Source organism: Mytilus galloprovincialis, chromosome 1 (genome assembly GCF_965363235.1).
Source record: "Mytilus galloprovincialis chromosome 1, xbMytGall1.hap1.1, whole genome shotgun sequence".
In the NCBI taxonomy this organism is placed as follows: Eukaryota; Metazoa; Mollusca; class Bivalvia; order Mytilida; family Mytilidae; genus Mytilus; species Mytilus galloprovincialis.
This window is the reverse complement of record NC_134838.1, coordinates 28350462-28372218: the sequence shown is the minus strand read 5'-3', so window position 1 is coordinate 28372218 and position 21757 is coordinate 28350462. Positions and strand designations below refer to the sequence as shown.

Genomic DNA, 21757 nt, shown 5'->3' with positions numbered 1-21757 from the left:
ACTTATGAGATAACAAATCCGGTTTATAGTCCAATTCGGTAGGTCACATTTATGAAAGGGAATGAGATTGTAGTTACGACGTACGGAACATATCCGATATCATTTGTGAAACGGTTATCCATAACGGTCAACCAACTTGTGGTGGCGTTCGTAAAATTTACGAAGATATGATTTCATCTTCACCATTTGGGACTCTCGATTTTATAGCTTCCTTGTGAGAAACCACCTTCTATCAAGAAAATCATGGTATGAAATGCAAGCACGGGAATATCGTATCAATTGGGAGATAAATACACCGTATGCTGGAATGTTGCTACTTAGAAGTGGAAAGTTCACAATTGGAAAGCTGAAATCATCTCTTTTGTCGTAAAGTTTTATTTTCAATCGACCCTCATTGTCAATTTGTAGATGTAAGTCAAGATTTGAGACCGGCTTTACTGTATCTGTTGTATCCTTATCTCTAGTTCAATGGGATAGATGCGTTCGACATAGCCACCAAATTTTGAATTAATTTATAAAGCGGAAAGTAGAGTTAAAGGATATTGCTAAGTTCTTATCTTTCTTCCTAAGAAGTTCCTGTATGAAGTCAGCCTATTAATAATAAAGAAACAGTTCTGCAAGAAGAGGGGCACAATTCGTTCCCATTGGAATGTCGCCAGTCTGTTGAAAAACACGTCATCCGAACGTAACAAATACGTTGTCAATCAAGAAATCAAGCATCTTGATAATGTCAGTTTCCAAAAAACATTTGTTTGAATCAGAGTAATCATTTACAAAGTAGGATTTATTCTGGCCTTCCTAAGACAAGATACTTGTATCTTCGTTGGCTATTCTTTTTTATGAAACTAAGCACCAACTCTTTCAATTTGTCTTTTAGTTTGGAATGTGGAATACTTGTATAAAGTGTAGAAAGTCAAATGTTTTAATACTATTACAAGATGAAAGAGAGTTAGATTGTATGTACTCTAAAAGATCTTTGGAATTTTTAAGTATCCACATCTGATTAACGCCACCTTTAGTATAGGCAGTTTCACAATAACTTTGAAGCCCGTCTTTGTTTGCTGATAAAATAGATGATAATAATTTAGAAAGAGGTTTTGTGGAGCACTTGAAAGGACAGCAATATACCGTAGTTTGTAAGGACGCTTATACAGTTTATGTATCCAATACAGTGATGGAAGATCCAGTTCATCGTCTTTGGTTGAAATTCTAAAGGAACATAGAACTGAACTATGATTTACAAGAATTTCCTCTTTGGTAAGTGTCGTGAGGGTATATGTTGGGTTTCCAAGTGAATTGTCAATACCTTTATACATCAAGCAGTTAATGTAATGAGTTTTACACATAAAAACAATGTTGTTTGGGGCTTCATCTGCGGGGACAACATATTTGTCATGCAGGTAGGATAAGTGTTTTGCAACATTAGGGTCTTTAAAGAATGACGTAGCATGGGCATTGATAGACCCATTCAGTTTCTTAATTCTGATTTGTAAAAACGACCTCACTGCCTTAATCCATTCGGAACGAGTGTCTACGTCTTCCTTCTCACGCTTAGCCCATTGCCTGGCATAATCCTCGACTGAATCCATCAAAATTTAAAAGTTGTATTTCCAATTGATGGATTTCGGCTCACGATATTTTGGACCTTTTGGTGGTATGGAAGTTTAGATTAAAAATGAAAGAATTTTTGCATTTAAGTACTCCGTAACCCCTCTAATGTTCACTGCAGGACATATATTTTATAACCATTTTATTCCTCCACTAGTGTATAAAGGATGCAATAAGGTGAGGTTAGGTAAAAATTAAGAAAGAAAGAAATATTATAAGCTGGTAGAGTATCAATTAAGGATAAAGATAAGCTAAACATTTTAATAGGTCATGGACCTCCTGTTCAAGATATTTGAGATTAAAAATATGGCGGGAAAAGGCTGACTCGAACTTTTACCTTATTTTTGCATTGGTATTATTTGGGTCTCAAAACAAAAGAAAGAAAATCAAAAATCTTCTAAAATTTTGGTAAATGACCTTTCAAGAGCTATTTTAAAGTCTTATATGAAAAAATAAATGGGTTTTATGGGGCAAAATATTTTACATTGTATTTTATGGAAAAACACTAAGGAGTCCGAACATTTGACACAAATTCCAAAACATCACCTAAGTACATCCTTAAGTTTTCTGTATTTAGAGGCTGACGAGTACCAGCAGTCCATTGTATTATTCAAAATAAGCTATTTCTTATTGTTCACGCGTATTTTGGCATATAAGTCCTCCGTAATCCCTCTAATGGTCAATGCGGAATATACTGTTTGTAACCATTTTATTCCTCTTTGTATAGCTATATGTTATAAACCTCTTGTTTCTTTGTTGGTACGCTTTTGATTGACGTATAAGGTAGCAATACAATAATCTTTCGAATGAGGTATAAGGTTTATATGTTATTAGGGGCTGAAAGGTCGCAGTAGTCCATTCCATTATTCAAAATATCCATTTCATTATTCAAAATTGGCTATTTCTTAATCTTCACGCGTATTTTGGCACTTAAGTCCTCCCCTAATAAAAAGTCCACCCTCTAATGGTCATTGCGCCACAATCGACATGTTATATCTGTGATCAGAGGACTAAGAATAGCAAATATCTTGAAAAATAAAAAAGACAATGTTTAGTATTCTAATATTTATTTATGTTTTGGTATTCAGGTGGCCCATACATTAAACCAAGGAATTTCTGTTAAAAATAGTTAGGAAAACCAACAAGTTCATCCTTCGAAACTAAATAAATAAATTATGATCATTATATCACATAGTGTTTTGATTTTTTTCTTACAAAATTATACATTAACACATGACATGGGTAAAATCTCTTTGTTTTTACTGCGCTATAATCTGGATAATGCACAGCAAAGGTGTGCATTAACTACCTCAGATATACTACACAGTTCAAATCTATTTTTACCTTTAGGGGCGGTTCCTAGATTTTGAAAGGGGCGCTATTCTATCAAATTAAAAAAATGATCACCGCGTGTAGCGAGACTAAAAACAATATTGACGATTTTAAGGCAAAACACGATACTTTGTCCAATCCTAGGGTCAACGACATGTCCGTCCCCACCCCGAATCCGCCATCTGCCTTGAAATTACGACACAGTTGAACTTTGTACAAACATCGCAGTTTCAAAATAGGAAAAAAGAAAGGTTTCTCATTCTTTTTTTTACATCTTAGCTTGAACATAAAATGTTTTATTATATTTTGCGTACAACATAAATCTTAAATCAGTGTTTTAAAGTCAGAAAGATAGTTAAAACATTTTTGGTAATTTCCGCCAAAAAAGAAATGTATCTAAGAATATCCGAAAAAAAGAAATTTGATTTGGATTAGTTTTAGACTCAATGGAATTTATAACGACTTTTTGAATATCTATTCCCCATATTTTTGGATCGAATTTAAAGGGGATCATATTTAAGTTTGTTTGAAAACAGGGAGATTAGCTGGAGATCAATCAGACTTCATTTAGATGGACGTGTCTTAAAAACTAATACAGTAGATACAAAGAAATTTGGGGAAGGGGGAGTAAAACATTGGAAAGAGAAACGTATTTTCCGTTTATTCAACAATAATAATTTAGGTAATATAACTAACTTCTTCCTCGGTTTATCTTTCTCTATTAAAGCATATCATTGATGGAAAGAAATTCAAAAGCAATTAATCTAAACTCAATAACCCTTCCGGTTATGATTTTTTTTTTCATACAACGATTTGAAAGTACTCAATTTGTCAAAGTCTTAAACGTCACTTATTAAATAAAAATCGGAATAGATTTAACAGAAACATTAACAAAAAATCTACCATTAAATCGCAATTTTTCAATAAGTCTAAACCCCAAAAAAAATTATCAATTTGAAACTTACCAATGAAAGTCGTATTTCCCCCTTTCTTTACCCTACAATAAACTTTCCTAGGATCCGTGGATTGCGGAACATCGTCCACATCTAAAACGTTCACGTAAATTAATGACGTCATGTGTTAAAACAGTTATTGGCCAATCAAATCGGTATATAGAATTTAATCTGCACGCGCTCAGGATGACCCTTTAACCCGAACTTCTACGTCGTTCGGGTTAATAATGGTCACCTGAGCTGTGCAGATTAAATTCTATATACCGACTTGCTTGGTCAATAACTATAACTTAATTTGAAAATTTGTTAGATTATACGAAAATGAAGAATTATGAAATACGGGATATAGTGTCACAGTCAAAAAATATTATTCTATTTCATTATTCACTTTGATTTTCAACTTGAATACTGAGATATAAACTATTTCATTATTCATTATTTATCACGTAACGTTGAATAGTGAATAATGAACTTTTTCATTATTCATAATTTAATTTTGAATAATGCAAAATTAATAATGGACTTACTTAAGCGCGAAATTTGTATAGATTATACGGGGGAAAACAGCATTCTGTGATCAGAAGCTAATCTAAATTATAGAATATAAAATTGAAAACAAAATTCAAGAAGATAGCTTTAAAAAAATGCTTTGAGAATATCAATGGATACAATAGGGTCACCGTGCGTTTTTTCCTTCTAAATTTTAAACTGTTAATATTTATCAATTCAATTCTAAAAAAAATGTTCTTTTAAATGAAAATTCACATTAGTAATCTGCATTTCTGTAAATGATTAAAATTAGACCTAAAGATAGCAAAAGTTCATGCAGATTCTTTCATAAAATGCACTATCTCCCTTAAAAATGCCAACTTAAAAACATTAAAAATCAAACAAATAAAATCTACACTTGTAAAAATGTTAATATTTATCAATTCAATTCTAAAAAAAAATGTTCTTTTAAATGAAAATTCACATTAGTAATCTGCATTTCTGTAAATGATTAAAATTAGACCTAAGGTTTTTTTTTGTATTACAATCCATGAATGCGCAAGACACTACATTTAAAGGACAATAACTTCAATTTAAGTAGTCGCCGTCATATTTTCTTTGTTGAAGACTTAAGATATAAGGCAAAGAAACGCCCCCCCCCCCCTCCCAAAAAAAAAATATGGTCAAAATCATCATCAATGAACATTATCTGTAATCAGGAGTCGATTAACGATTTCGATCATGTTGTCTCATTTGTAGAACTGGTCTTGCTGGTCACTATAAAGTTTTTCGGTGTCTATTATAATTTTCAAGATAGTAGGCAAAAAAGATTGTCATTTTAGGGCAATTAATCCTTTATTAAAATGGGAAATGAGTCCATGGTGTACAGATAATGCACCCACTTGATATAACTTCAGAAAGGGACATAGCTTGATAACGACAAAAGTGACACTACCCACATTTGTACTTGATCTAACTTCTGTTGTAATAAGCATTGTGTAGAAGTTTCATAAAATGTGCTTGAGGCCGTTTGTTTTCTCTTTTGAATTGTTTTACATTGTCATATCGAGACCCTTTAAAGCTGACTTTGCGTTATGGGTTTTGCTCATTGTTAAAGGCCGTACGGTGACCTATTGTAGTGAATTTCTGTGTTATTCAGTCTCATGTGGAGAGGTGTCTCATTGGCAATCATATCACATCTTCTTTTTTATATAAAGTTAAGAAACACAAACGTCAATATTTTCCCCATTTATATAGGGCATAAGAGGAAAAGTGAGGCCACCAAATTTCATACTTGACCTGTGTGTTGTGGTTTACTTATTGCATATATATATAAGCTTTATACCATTGTTTAAAGGCACACTGCAGTTAAAGAACGGAAATAAAAAGTTTAGCAGTTTTTCCATTTTCAAACTCTAGAGCAGTAAATATGACGTATCAAAATTCAAACTTGATCTGGGATATGTGGTAATAAGCATTGCGTTTAGGTTTCATAACATTAGGTGGGGGCGAACCAATTTTGGACGTCATCTGAAAGTTTTAACAATTGGAAGAGCTCAACATCCTTCTGTTGTCAGATTTTCTCTCTTTTATAGTGGTTTTCAAATTAATAGACAAAACTTTAATTTTACCCCGTATGTTCTATTTCAGTCATGTTGGCCATCTTGCACGCGTTAATTGGTTGGTAGACATATTTTTTTAATAAAATACCCTAATAATGATATTTCGATGTTCAAAATAAAACCTGCCAAAATATACACGTTTTTATATCGGACATAAAGCAACGTTACCGGACAAAAAACAAAACGGACCAAAAACAACGCACAAAAAGCAAAAGTGTCGGACAAAAAGCAAAATTATCGGACAAAAAGCAAAACGGACAAAAAGCAACGGACAAAAAGCAAAAGTGTCGGACAAAAAGCAAAATTATCGGACAAAAAGCAAAACGGACAAAAAGCAACGGACAAAAAGCAAAAGTGTCGGACAAAAAGCAAAATTATCGGACAAAAAGCAAAAGCGGACAAAAAGCAAATTGCAGACAAAAAGCGTCGTATCACTCCTTATCACAGTTGTGTAAATTTACAATCAATAGATTAAAAACTGTATGAAACATTTCTCCCTAGTTTTGACCACAGGAAATAGTGAGTTATAAACTTCAAGGTTTCTGGACATGCACAATTAACTTTCTATAGTCATGATAGTGTTTAAATCATTTTGATGTGATTCTTGAGATGAAATGGGTGTGTATATTTAATTATTTTGATGAAAGCAAGGATGCATATGTTAGTTATATGTCTGTCACGTGGTTACAAAAATAGGTATACTTATTTTATGAAATTATTACAAAGATATTGAATAAGAATAAAAGATGATCTCGATATAAGGTATTTCCCTTCTGTATTCTTTAATTTTTAAGGTAATATTTCTCTATTCTTACGTATTTTTTGCTCTTTTCTCCTTTTCTTTATATTTGAACACCAGTGTCCTCTGTTTTTTTGTTTTTTTTTTGGTCCATTTTTCTGTAAATTTTACCCATTCTCCGATATTCTTTCCTATCCAAATTTCAGATCTTACTAAAAAAAATACTTGATGGGCACCATGGCATTCACACACACTAAACAAAACACTATATGATTTGGAAAAAGAACAAATATATTCAGCTTAGGCCCCTAAACAAAAATGTGTACTTGTTCAGAGAAAATTGATAACACACTTAACTCTTAAAAAATACATCTGTACAAAACAAAGAAAGGCCAGAGATTCCTGGCTTGTTTGTATATTTCTTTATCTCAAATAAATCATGTACATATTTAATCAAGAAAGGACAAGAACCATATAATCAGTGTTATTTTATTTGCACTTCCTAAATCATTGTACATTGGAATCCTGACCCCCCGCCCCCATTCATAACTAGATATTTTAAGGCACAAAGGTTAAAAAAAAATAAGATACAAGGGCCTGTGATTGGGATTAAAATAACAGTCAGTATTGAAAGTTTATCTACTGGTATACTGATAAAATTTGTAGAATTATAGGTTGCAGCAAAATAAATTAATAAATTGGAACATACAATTTTCTGTATATTTTTTTCTATTTTTCTACATGCACGTGTCAAATATTCCTTTTTGAGAAACAAGAAACAAGAAGAAAAGCTGTTTGTTATACTCAGAGTTTCTCAAAGCCTGTTACTATGTAGCTGGTAATCATAACCTTAACACAACTGGAGATCTTTTTTTTTGGAGGGGGGTCAAACTTTTGAAATTATGTTCTTAGGGGGGGGGGTCATAGTGTGGTTTTATAAAATAATGGGGGGTGTTCCCAACATAAAATTTTATATTAAAATTTGAACCGACCCCCTCAGCTGATAAATAATGACCATTCCCTTATATAAGACCAGTTTTCTTGTTTACATAAATTAATAGATTAAAAGTAAAATAGTTTTCAAGGAACCAGTTTGATTAATAGATATTGACATCGGCGCGGGACGTTTGCGCTTTTTCATAGGACATTTGCGCCTATATTAATTTTTTGAACACTTGCGCTTCAAATCATAGGACATTTTCGCTGTTAACAAAAGGACATTAGCGCTTTTAACATCAGACATTTCGCTTTTGCAATATTTGGTTTTTATGACTATCCTCCTCTTTAATCCGGGTGGGGACCGGCATGTGTGACTTGGCAAAGTTAAATTAATATTGTTTCTTTATGGTTAAAAGTTTGAAAAAAATCATTTAAAAGCACATTTCATAGAGCATTCATGTCATAGCACATTGATATCTGTTTAAAAGTCTTCATACACTGAGCGACAAGTAAAAATTCTAAAGACATAAAAACCCATTCAGTCACCACAGGTCAGTTTTCGCTTGACATCTGAAGCCCAAGGAGTGAACAAATTTATCTCTTGTTAACTGTTCTGACTGATATTTCGCCCACATTTCAAATATATATTCAAGTTTCTCTTTCTAAAATCTTGACAGGGGTGCCTGTTCATCAATATAACGAATATAATGTAATTCACACACTGTTGTTTAATGATACTATTCAAAAAGAAAAGAAAAAATAGCAGGATTAGTCGAGTAGCATGTCCATTATAGTGGGCAGGGAAGGGTTCTGGACCATTTGTCGTACTAATGACAAATATAAGTTAAATTATTTACGTAATCATTTCTTCTCATTAAAATTACAGGTAGACGACTATAGGTGCAAAAGCGCAAATGTCCGGTCAATTTAGTACAGGTGAATCAAAATTTAAAGCGCAAATGTCCATAGTATTTGAAGCACAAATGTACTATCGTTTTACAGGTAAAACATCGCAAACGTCATGTGCCCTAAATAAAGAAGATTTTATATCGAAGTGTACCAAAACACAAATGCACAGAAAAACTTCGGCAATCCAGTAAATATGAATATAACAATTAGTGACAATTTAAAAGCATACGATTTGATTAGAAAAAAATATCAAAATTTTAAAATTCGTAAATAAAGTATATTATATTGTGTTATCATGTGTTAAAAGTGAGTATACTAAATAAAACACTTCATCAAGTGTAATAATTATTTGTTCAAAATCACTAGTGAAATCATTCCTGAGCTTGTGCAATATAAAGTTCTTCTCGGGACAATATTCCCCAATATTCATGCAATAACCCTATATTTTTACTCAAAGCGTTTGAAGGACGTCATGTTAGAATTGCCATTTAAGTGATTCTGTACTTGTAGTCTGATCACTGTACACGGCGATCTGGACCTGGCTGCAAGTGCAGAACAAATATCACTCCCCTTATTATCATAAATCTCAGATTTTTTAATGTTTATCACAGGATCCTGTCCTCAAGCACATCGGGGATTTTACCACGGTCTGGCCCTTTATAACAAATATTTTACCCTGAGCGAAAGCGAGGGGTAAAATATCGGCATAAAGGGACAACTCATGGTAAAATCACGATATATTCAAGCCCCCATGAATTATTCCGATTCTAGTAGGACAAATACGGCACTTGTTTTTGGATCGAAACGCTCTAGATAGGTGAAGGCATTATTTGCCGTTCCCATAAATAAACGCACAATTAGATTGACGTACGAGATCGGAGCAAACTGAATAAGTGATATGCTTAAACTATTTACAATAACATATTTAGATAGGTTTGGATGAATCTAAATAATAATTGTACTTAAACATTGTCAACAAACAAACAAAGTTTGGGCCGGACACCCTACCCTACTACATTACAGAAAAATTAATGGAAAAATGTTCTATATCAAATCATTCTCCACAATAGGCGCAAAGAAACGCTGGGTAGCTGTGGTCTACTTGTGAAAAAACTCAGTGTAATCTACGGCTTAGTTTATTGTATTTTAAGAAGGTTTAAAGATAAAGTCGGACAGTCTTCTACCCATAAAGTCCTCCTCACAAAAAAGTTAATAAAAAATGTTCTACGGCAGTATTTGTGTCTGCACTAGGTGCAAATTGAAACTTTGTAGCTGAGGTATATTGGAGAAGAAATCCAGGGTGTTCTTCGTCTTAGTTTTTTTTTCAAAGAAAGTGCAAAGTTTGGGCCGGACACCCTACCCCACTATCTTAGTGAACAAAAAATAAAAAAATGTTCTATGTCAAATCATTGTCCACAATAGGCGCAAAGGAACTCTGGGTAGCTGTGGTCTACTTTTGAAAAAACACAGTGTGTTCTACGGCTTATTTTCTTCTTTTTTTTTAAATAGGTTCTAAGATTGAGTCGGACAGTCTTCTTACCTTACAGTCTTAATACAAAAAAGTTAATAAAAAATGTTCTACGGCAGTATTTGTGTCTACACTAGGTGCAAATGGAAGCTTGGTAGCTGAGGTATACTGCAGAAGAAATCCAGGATGTTCTTCGGCTTAGTTTTTTTTTTTTCAAAGAAAGTGCAAAGTTGGGGCCGAACACCCTACCCCACTACCTTACAGAAAAACTAACACGGGTATAAAAATTTACCATATTATAATAATTTCCAAAAAATGACAAAAGTGTGTCAGAAATCATATCTGATATTCTTCCTCAGTCATAATGACCTTCCATCATAACGTACGAACTGAAAAAAGAAATAACACGACGGGTGCCGTACTCGGTGGAGGAAATGCTTACTCTTCCTGAGCACCTGATTTAACTCCCGGTTTTCAGTGGAGTTCGTGTTGTTTCTTATTTATTAGTTGTAACTGTTGATGTAAATGTCTTTTGGTTTGATGAGTCTTTGTTTACTCCTTGGTTTTGTCTTCCAGTCGTAACGTGGAAAACGTAAAAAGGTCCTAAATCAGTTGACGTAAAATTAGATTTTTTTCTTTTTGATAATTTCTTATGTGCAATGCAAATAGCTCTCGACAAGAGCACACAGTAACAGTACGGCTACAAAATCGGGAACAGCTTCACGACTACCGGCATTAAGAAGGGACATTTACTTTCACATAAATAACACACATATTTTAGATGTGACACCTTTGGGTCAACATAAAGGATTTGTTACTGAAAAAAATGATGTGAAATGATTAAATTGTGTGTGACAAATTTTCATTGTAATAGTTTTTAAGAATGGAATTGCACATAATGTTTAGTAATACAGCACCAAACTTGCTATATAGACTCCTACTTTACTTAATTTTATTCTATGATCTATTACTATTTAAGAAAACACTTGAAGCTTTAATCCACACACTATGTCAATGAATTTAAGCTCAAATTGAACAGGTAGTAACATATGCAATATACATTGACAACTGCATCGTGACTTGTGCTAAACAAACCAACATGCCTTTATTGCATATAACAGCTCACTGGTTCCAGAAAAATTGGGTAGTACAAAATAGGTACTTCTGATCTAAGTAACAAGGCTGATATATCCTCTTATCATCCAATTAATTTTTTTATCATTCATAGCAAACTTTTAAAAATGGTTCAACAGCTATCCCCAGTTCTTAAGCTTTTATTTGATACCAAAATTACTCAAATACTTTTTGACAACGTAACATCAATGGGAAGGAACTATATGGTACAACATTGTTCGCCCTTGTGAAATTGAGATTTCAGCATTTAATAAATGTTGCATGGTTTTATCATCTTGGGGATAGTCAATCTATGTACTCAGGCTGCTATGTCATGGAGGACGGTATCAATCTTGGCTTATAATAAGAGTGTAACGGAGCGCAAACGCACTGTTTTATATATTTTATATGTTTTTTTTAGATAATAGTCCACATAAAGACAGTAATGTACTCATTATTCATGGCATCTTTAATCACAATTTATCTGCAGAAGTGTAATAAAACGTCGTGTACATTAGTTATAGTTTTTTGCTCTCTTTATACATCATAATCCGTATATACATACGACAAATATTGTGTACACACATAACAAATCAATATACAGTAAAAACCTGTATAAACCAACCGGCAACGGGACTATAAAAACGGCCGGTTTGGACAGTGAGTCGGTTTATTCAGGTTTCCGTTGTGACCGGAAGTAAATGACTTGTGACGTCCGATATATTGCATATAAAAGGTCTGTCAGATTATATATTACAAAACAATGTATAGAGCGATAAATTAAAATACAAAACGCAATAACGTACTAACTTCGTTGGATCGTTTTCTTTAATCTTCATATTGATTGGTTGCAAAATATTTAGAAACTGGTTGTTTCTAGAATTAAAAAAATAAATAATTTAACCACGTTTTAACATGTCCTCGTATGTCAAATAGACCTATGTAGCATAAGTCACCGACTTGTCAATTTCACTTTTACTTTGTTATTCATTTGCATCATAATACTCCTCTTGTTTTGTTTGTAACACGAGAGTTTCGTTTTACTTCCATGATCGTTATATTCAAACTTTGGAATGGCCGGTTTATAAGCCAGAATATTATCAAAGGAAATGTCATCACTATTTGTCGTACAGTGTACACTGCACATTGATTGTCGTCATCCGGTTGTTTTTCGTTATCAGGGTCATTCGTTTAGATGTTCATAACAGGGAATCCAGAACTTCGAAAACACGATGTAAATTTCTAACTCAATGATTTGAAAAAAAATATTCAAGTTACAACGTAAGTTCAAACTGAGATATATTCGGCGTGTCTATTACAAGTACTTTAATTAAGTATGGTTCCACCTAAGAATTATGCAGAGGGTGATACAGTGATAGTTAGATACTTTTTAATATTAGAAAATGATTTTTTTATATTAGAAAATCATTTCCTAATAAAAAAAAAATTATTAGAAAATCTTTTTTTGATATTAAAAAATCATTTTCTAATATTAAAAAATGATTTTCTAATATTAAAAATTGATTTTCTAATATTAGAAAATGATTTTCTAATATTAAAAAATGATTTTTTGATATTAAAAAATGATTTTCTAATATTAAAAATTGATTTTCTAATATTAAAAATTGATTTTCTAATATTAAAAATTGATTTTCTAATATTAAAAAATGATTTCTAATATTAAAAAAGAAAAACACTATTCATTAATAATAAAAAATAATTTGCTAATATTAGAAAATGATTTTTTAATATTAGGAAATGCTTTTCTAATATTAAAAAAACATTTTCTAATATTAAAAAGTATCTTATTTTTTAATATTAGAAAATGATATTTTGATATTAGAAAATGATTTTTTAATATTAGAAAATGATTTTCTAACATTAAAAAATAGCTCTTTTTGTCCACTTTGGCTTGCCATATGTATGATCATGTTTAAATTAATTGTAAGAATAAAAATCATAGGAATCAAATGTCATATTTATAAACGCTTTAATACTCAACAAGCATGTTGCGTCAAAACTTGAAACTGTTAAATTTTGTTTTACGTAAGTAGAGAGTCAGCAGTTATGAATAGATTTGATAAAAAGTAAATCTATTTTTCTATATTTATCTGATCCAAGTTAAAAATAAATTTGACTCTTTAAAGTGTTGTTGTAATATGTCATGTATGTATTAGTATTTTAAGGTCTGCTAATTGTAAGTTTGCATTAATGACAACCCTGTGTACCTGTGTACCGGGATACAGTGATTTTTACCATTTCATGAGACTCTATCCAAAGTTACAAGCACATTGATTCACCTTATACATATATGATATAGAGTTACAAATGTTATTTATATATAATGGTCAAAGTTTCATATCAATGAAATCGAACTTTTTCAGCCTAGTTGTAATCTAATGTACTCTTACATAATGTGTGTATAGAAATCAAAAGGATTAGTGCAGTTGAAAAAAAGGCTTTAAAAAATGTGAACAAGAGAACAAAAGTGGCACAATCTTCTAACAGTTATATATTTGTTATGTCAACTAAGTTGTCTGATATAAGAATATCTTTTAAAAAAATATTTTCTATTCGTTAATTATCATCTGTACAATGAATCACTTTTTTCATAATTTAAATTACTGCTCTAGTAACTTTAAATGACACTGGATGATTGGTGGAAGGTACTTTAAAAAAGATTGTAATAAATATTCCATGTATTAATAAGATTTTTTAAATTCAGTTAAACAAACAAAATTAAATATAGAATTTGGAGTTTAGTATGACTTTCATTATCACTGAACTAGTATATATATATATGTGTGTTCATACCTTTTTCAAAACAATTTTTTGTATATATATATATTGGCTAAATTAAGATGAGTAAAAAAGTGAAATACAAATGCAATTCCAAGATTCCTAAAAGTGAGTCTGGCAACCGTAATTATAAAGCGTTATATGGTGATCAGTGATGTCCAATTTGATATATAACAAACAATAAACAGCTGCGCCATGAGCGCATGATACGCCCGACGTCTTGTGTGAAAGTTTTATGCAATAATCATCAATAGTTTCTGAGAAAGTTTTAAGCAATAACCATTTACTGTTGAGACACGGCGGGACATGTGAAACATACCCCCCCCCCCCTAAACCCTGTTTTTTTTTACAAATATCACTAAAATAAAATTTTGAATCAAACCAAACAGTATACAGATCTTTAGATTAGTATAACAAAGAAGTGTGTACAGTTTCAAGCAATAATCATAAATTGTTTTTGAGATACGGCTCGACATGTAAAAAAACCTCCCCTTTTTTACAAAATACTCAATAACTAAAATAAAATTTTGAGTCATCACCAAAACGTATACAGATATTAAGATTAATATAACTAAGAATTGTGTAAAGTTTTAAGCAATAATCAAGAATCGATTTTGAGATACGACACGACATGTAAAAACCCCTCCCCCTTTTTTACAAAATACTCAATAACTCAAAAATGAAATTTTGAATCATCACCAAAACGTATACAGATATTAAGATTAATATAACTAAGAATTGTGTAAAGTTTTAAGCAATAATCAAGAATCGTTTTTGAGATACGGTGCGACATGTGAAAAAAAACACACCCCTGTTTTAGTTACAAAGTGCCGTGACTCAAAAAGTTTAAATCTTATTTTCACCAAAAAGTATACAGATCATTTGACCATCATAAAAAACAACTATATTAAGTTTTATGAAATTAAGATAAGTCGTTCTCAAGTTACGGTGCGACATGTTTACGCCGGACAGACAGACCGACAGACGGACAGACAGACAGACGGACGGACGGACAGACAGACGGACAGACGGACAGACAGACAGACGGACGGACGGACAGACGGACGGACACCGGACATTTGTATACCATAATACGTCCCGTCAAAATTTTGACGGGCGTATAAAAATACAGTAAAAACAATGTATGTATTTCACTTGTTCCTCACTCTGCCATATTAAGGAAAAAAAGGTTCACAATGCAAAGGCATTATGACATAGTAATCAAGATATTGAAGATTTCTGAAAGTTTAATGCAATCCAAATCCTGGTCTTTGTAGAGTTGCAAATTTCATAAATGGAGATATGCATTCAGGGGCAAATCCGGCAATTTTAAAAAGGGGGGTCCTAACCAAGTTCAAAGGGGGAGTTCTAACTACATGTCCCCATTCAAATGCATTGATCGTCCAAAAAAAGGGGGATTCCAACTCTCGGACCTCACCCCCCTGATCTGCGCCTGACATTAGTACATGTACATTGTGTATTGTATCCAAAAATCTCCAATTTTCAACTATGTTGCAAGATCATAAAATTTATATCAATTTTATTTTACGGGTAACATAAAAAAAAGTTTAATTACCATTCATAGACATTTTTCAAACGATAGTGTACTTTTTCACGGCAAAATCAACGTTAAATTTATAATTCCCATTAACGATTAGATACAGCACCAATTAAATGTTACTTGCAGATGTCGCAACAAAGTAACATTATACACTAATGCTAGACTTTTCTTTATATAATGGACTGTTTTCTCCTTGCTGTATATTAACCCTCTTTCTGATAATAATTAATAGGACGCAAAAATAATTACCTTAATAATAAACAACATCAAGCGATCATTGCAGAGACGACTTTGTTGAGCTTGACTCTCAGACTTTACTAGTATATAATTTATGCCAAATGTTTTAATTAATCTTTATTTCCTATGTTTTGAGTTTTCTTTGTTTAAAAAACATATCATCTGACACCACTCTACCATTGTCTTTGATACAGCATCTACATAACTGTTACTGTCGGTGTGATATTGAACACAAGTACTTCGATTAATTAAGCATAACATTCATACTTATATATATACAAAGAATATTGTAAATCTTACAACCTAAACACAAGATGGATTATATTCAATAGAGATAAAAAAGTGTGTCAAATTAAAAAAAAAAACTCCCATACACGTGCTTGTAAATCTTTTATCAGAAACATTTTGAATTAAAAGCAAACAAATATTTGTGCACAACCAAATCTAATTAAACATAAATGTTTAGAAAGACGACCAATTGTAATATGCTTGAAGTAAAAACTGATAATTTTTTAAGCTGAAATTATATAATGCACTTTGGGTGATTTATGATATAAGCAATAGTATGTCCATTTGAATTGTAAAATGAATTGAAAAACAATATCGGGGGAAATCACTTTGGGGGGTTGGGGGGGGGGGGGCTAACTTCTTTTTTTTTTTGGTGGACGGGAATGTGCCAAAAATATGGGTCATAATTTTGGGAGATTTTATACAAAAGTGACACTCTTTTTGCAACATCCTACAACATAATACATTAACGTTTGATAACTGTACATTGATTTGGGATATTATGGTCAAATGAAAGTTCACCTTTCAAATAAGTTCCTAAATGAACCCAAAATTTGTCTCCTGATAATTAAAAATGGGTATATTTTGGCAAAAATGACACGACCCTACCAAAGATTTATGTAACTTCATTAAGGAATTCGATCATAAATGATACCATGGCTATACGTTAACTGCCCTTTTAAAAGCATAATTGTAATGTCCCCATCATGCACATCAATTATTGACTTTTTCCTACGTAGAATCGATAAATCCAGATGCCAAATTATTATATGAGTATAACATAGATCAGAGGGTGATACAGCAGATTATGACTCCAAGAAAACAATGTCAACCGCGGCAAAGCCAAAATTGAAAATGTATTTTTCGAGGGGTAATAATCTGCTCTATCACCCTCTCGGCTATTTGATTTTTTATATTATACTGAATGTCCTTACCTAATTGTCTTTTAAACTAAATTTAAAAGTAATGATCTTTGAAGTCGTTTACCAAAAACATAACGGTTGTACAAAAGTAACAAAAGTGAAGCAAAAAAGTTTAGTTTTTTAATCAAGTGACAATCAATTTATACAAACGTAAACCTTTGTATTGAAATCCACGATGTTAATGGAATACATTGTCTCTTGAATTATCGATTTTTTATTGGTCCAAACGGGAGGGCGATATTCAAAAAAATCATCTCCCACTGAGCTATGGGATAGAGTAAATTGTTCACATAAGTAAAGGCAACAGTAGTATATACGACACAACGTAAACACAACATTAAAATGTAACACACACAGAAACGAACTATAATATAACAATGGCCATATTCCTGACTTGGTACAGGACATTTTTAAAGAACTAAATGATGGGTTGAACCTGGTTTTGTGGCATGCAAAACCTCGCGCTTTAATGGCAATGTTAAATATAACATTAAAAAATATATAAAAGCTCTCCAGGTTTTGTTTGAAACATCAATTTCAATATATCCATGGCAACACAGGACTGGTTTTAAAATTGGTCCTCATCGAGGTGCAAAGGGTCAAAGTTAAAACTGTTTGATTTCATCAAAATAATATTTATTACGGTTTTGATATGCTGACTGTTAAAATTTGTAAATGGGTCCGCATTAAGGTCTAAAGGTTCAAAGTTAAATTCAGTAATTTGAAAACAAAATCTTGAGGTTCCTAATATGTGACCCGCCATGACATTTGCGTGCTTATGGAGGTAGAACGTCGTTCTTAGAAAAATTATAAACATGATAAATATCGAGATTCAATGAAATACGTATTTGTGAAGAAGAGATAAACACTTTTCTTGGCTTCTTTTTTTGCGGACGCCGAACTGTACATCATATATAAGTTTGAAGAAGTTTTACTTTATCGTTTGAGGTGAAAAATATTTGAATCTACATTTTAAATTCATACAAAAAAAATTTCCAAATCAAAATAATTAAAATGAGAAGATAAATACCTTACAGATTCCTTTACCGTCGATGTTGAAATGTTTAATGTTATAAACAATTTTAGCGTCTTTGACCTCAAATTTCTGCTCTATAGATTTCCTTTCATAAATGAAGTCTGAAATATATCCATAATAAATGCACCGTATCAAATGCATATAAGAGAACACCTACTTATAAACTGTTACGCGTCGCATACTATGTATAGAGACATGCATAATAAATCTAAATTAAAAAAAGGAATTCTTAAAGCTTATTTTGACAAATTTTAAACAAACTTCATTTTAACAAGTTTAAACAAGTGAAACTGTGAGCTACTGCTCACTGATCATACCCCCGCCGCAAGTGGATAATTTTAATAGTGTAAAAATATGCAAGTGTTCGGTAAACAGGAAGTTGTTGAGTGATGAATCTGAAAACGCATCACACGGTATAGCTGACTTGTATAAATCCTGAAACCAAATTTCAGAAATCCTTGTATTGTAGTTCCTGAGAAAAATTGGACGGAAATTTTCAACTTGGTTATCATGTGTAAAATAGTTCAAGTGTTCGGTAAACAGGAAGTTGTTGAGTGATGAATCTGAAAACGCATCACACGGTATAGCATACTTATATAAACCTTAAAACAAAATTTCAGAAATCCTTGTATTGTAGTTCCTGAGAAAAATGTGACGGAAATTTTCAACTTGGTTATCATGTGTAAAATATACAAGTGTTCGGTAAACAGGGAGTTGTCGAGTGATGAATCTGAAAACGCATCACACGGTATAGATGACTTGTATAAATCCTGAAACCAAATTTCAGAAATCCTTGTATTGTAGTTCCTGAGAAAAATGTGACGGAAATTTTCAACTTGGTTATCATGTGTAAAATAGTACAAGTGTTCGGTAAACAGGAAGTTGTTGATTGATGAATCTGAAAACGCATCACACGGTATAGCATACTTATATAAACCTTGAAACAAAATTTCAGAAATCCTTGTATTGTAGTTCCTGAGAAAAATGTGACGGAAATTTTCAACTTGGTTATCATGTGTAAAATAATACAAGTGTTCGGTAAACAGGAAGTTGTCCAGTGATGAATCTGAAAACGCATCACACGGTATAGCTGACTTGTATAAATCCTGAAAACAAATTTCAGAAATCCTTGTATTGTAGTTCCTGAGAAAAATGTGACGAAAATTTTCAACTTGGTTATTATGTGTAAAATAATACAAGTGTTCGGTAAACAGGAAGTTGTCGAGTGATGAATCTGAAAAGGCATCAAACGGTGTAGCAGACTTATATAAACCCTGAAACCAAATTTCAGAAATCCTTATATTGTAGTTCCTAAGAAGATTGCGGCGAAAAATATTCATGGGACGGACGGACTGACGGACTGACGGAAGGACAGACAGAGGTAAAACAGTATACCCCCCTTTTTTCAAAGCGGGTGTATAATTACATGTTCTAAAATAGAGCTACAATCAAACAAAGAATGCTCTGCTCTAAAGTTTTTCTTTCATAAATGAAGTTTGAAATATATCCATAATAAATTCACCGTATCAAATTAATATATGAGAACACCTTCTTATAAACTGTTACGCGTCGCATACTATGTATAGAGACATGCATAATAAATCTAAATTAAAAAAAGGAATTCTTAAAGTGTACTTTGACAAATTTTAAACTAACTTCATTTCAACAAGTTTAAATTACATGTTCTAAAATAGAGCTAAGAATTGTTTGCATTGGAGTAAATTTAAGTATTTGAAATTTTATTCAAATATGCTATTGAACATCACTAAAAGCCAATAAATACAATAATTTTGTGTTTTGTAAATTAGTGCCTTTAATAAATAAAAGTCGTCATAGAACAGTCTCATTTTCATACCGGTATTCGAAATGACTCGTTTCATTGCTATTACAACAAATATGTCATAATAACATGACAGAGAGTTTTGTTTCGGACTATTCTAGATAAATATACAAAAATCATATTTTAGACAATGTACCCTCCTAAGCCTGGAAATGGCTAGTCATATAGTTAACGGCGTTTTTCTCACATTGACGTTCTACCTCCATAAGCCTGGATATGTCGTGGCTGGTCACATATGGTGAATCGAACCATGTCTTGTATTATTTGTTTTTACCTCTTTTCAAATTAATCCATATAAAAGAGATATTTGCTACGAGATATAAAATTAAAAAACATATTGTGATTGGTTCAATCATTAACGGTTCAATCATTAACTTAATTAAAATAGTAAAATTATAATTCTCTTTTTACACCCAGTTATTATTTTAATGCTGTCCAAATAAGCTTAGAAACATCGCTGACTAATCATTCACTTAAAAACGATAAAATATTTATTTTGCCTTCAACATGAAATTAAAGAAACCTGGAAGGTCCGGTTGCTAAAGGTCGTTATCTATGTGTTAATATGTGTATGTTTTTGTCAGGTTATGTGACTTGCAAAAGACTTCGAAAGTCATTTCGGTATTTATTAGATGACGTCTTGACTAAATTACACAAGAAATGCTAATACTTATTATCGAGTCCATGTATTATTAATTGTTTATTTCAGACGTATTGAAATTTTGATACACGTTTGAGTATGTTTTAAATTGAGATTTTTATCAAATAAGTGAAGATAAATTTGACATTTAATGCCAATTTAACGTCAAAAGGGTCAAATTAAATTTAGTTTCAACTTGAATGAATTTGGGGGATTCTTTGATATGCTAAATCTAACCATATTTTTCGCTTTTGTACTTTGGACATGGTTTCCAATTTGTAGATAGATGTTTTGTGTTCTGTTAAATTGTTTCTTTTAAAATTATTCGCGATGATGACTGCTGTACCCATATTTTGACTATTTTATTTATTATGTTTGTTTAGTTCACGCATCAATGTAAAAATAACGGAGTTTGATGAGACTGTCATCAAAGTGAGAGGGTTAGCTCTTTAAAACCAGGTTTTATCCACCGTTTTCTACATTTGAAAATGCCTGTACCAAGTCAGGAATATGACAGTTCTTGTTTATTCGTTTTTGATGTGTTTTGTCATTTGATTTTGCTATGTGATTATGGACTTTCCGATTGTATTTTCCTCTGAGTTCAGTATTTTTGTGATTTTACTTTTTTCCACGTTGACATCTAAGGATTTACTTCTTAGCGATTGTTTGATATGCTGAATCTAACCGTGTATTTGGATTTTAATTTGGGGCACCTTTTTCAAATTGGTTCACTTTAAGGTTCAAAGGGTCAAAATTAAACTGCCCAATTTCAACTGAAATTGAATTATTGGGATTGTTTGATATGCTGAATCTAACCGTATATTTTGTAAATTAGAGCTTTTAAATTGGTCGACATCAAGGTCAAAAGGGTCAAAAATAAAACTTTTAATCAAACAAAAAAATAGTTCTACGGGTTCTTTGATATGCTGTATCTTAACATATTTTGTTTTATTTTTTTTTTTTTTCAAGTTGGTATTTTATCGTTGTCCTACATTAAATATATGTATTATATTGAATATAGTTCAGTGTTTCAACCATGTGTGTAATAGCCGTATATATTCGTTTTGTCCATTATGTTAAAAAAAACTTGCCATAAATAATGAGTCCATTACACTTCAAATAAAATCTGCACAACAATATATCGGTACGTATATTATATTGTATGCAAATTAAAGGAAACAATCGTTAAAAATATAGTGATTACCATTTACAGAGAATGTCTTACGGAATGCAAAAAACAGTAGAACAACCAGGAATGCCT

General features: G+C 31.8%; 1 protein-coding gene across 5 annotated transcripts in view; it reads right to left on the bottom strand.

Annotated features, from left to right (window-relative positions):
- LOC143071100 (uncharacterized) overlaps positions 1-18247 on the bottom strand; it is a 117307-nt gene extending 99060 nt beyond the window's left edge. For 3 of the 5 annotated variants that reach the window (XM_076245197.1, XM_076245202.1, XM_076245220.1), the window contains exon 1: positions 18011-18244. The gene's annotated coding sequence lies outside the window, so the exon portion shown is untranslated. Of the gene's footprint in view, positions 1-18010 lie in introns of all 5 variants that reach the window. The other 2 variants (XM_076245205.1, XM_076245213.1) reach the window with 2 other exon arrangements.
- Between the last annotated feature and the right edge of the window lie 3510 nt (positions 18248-21757).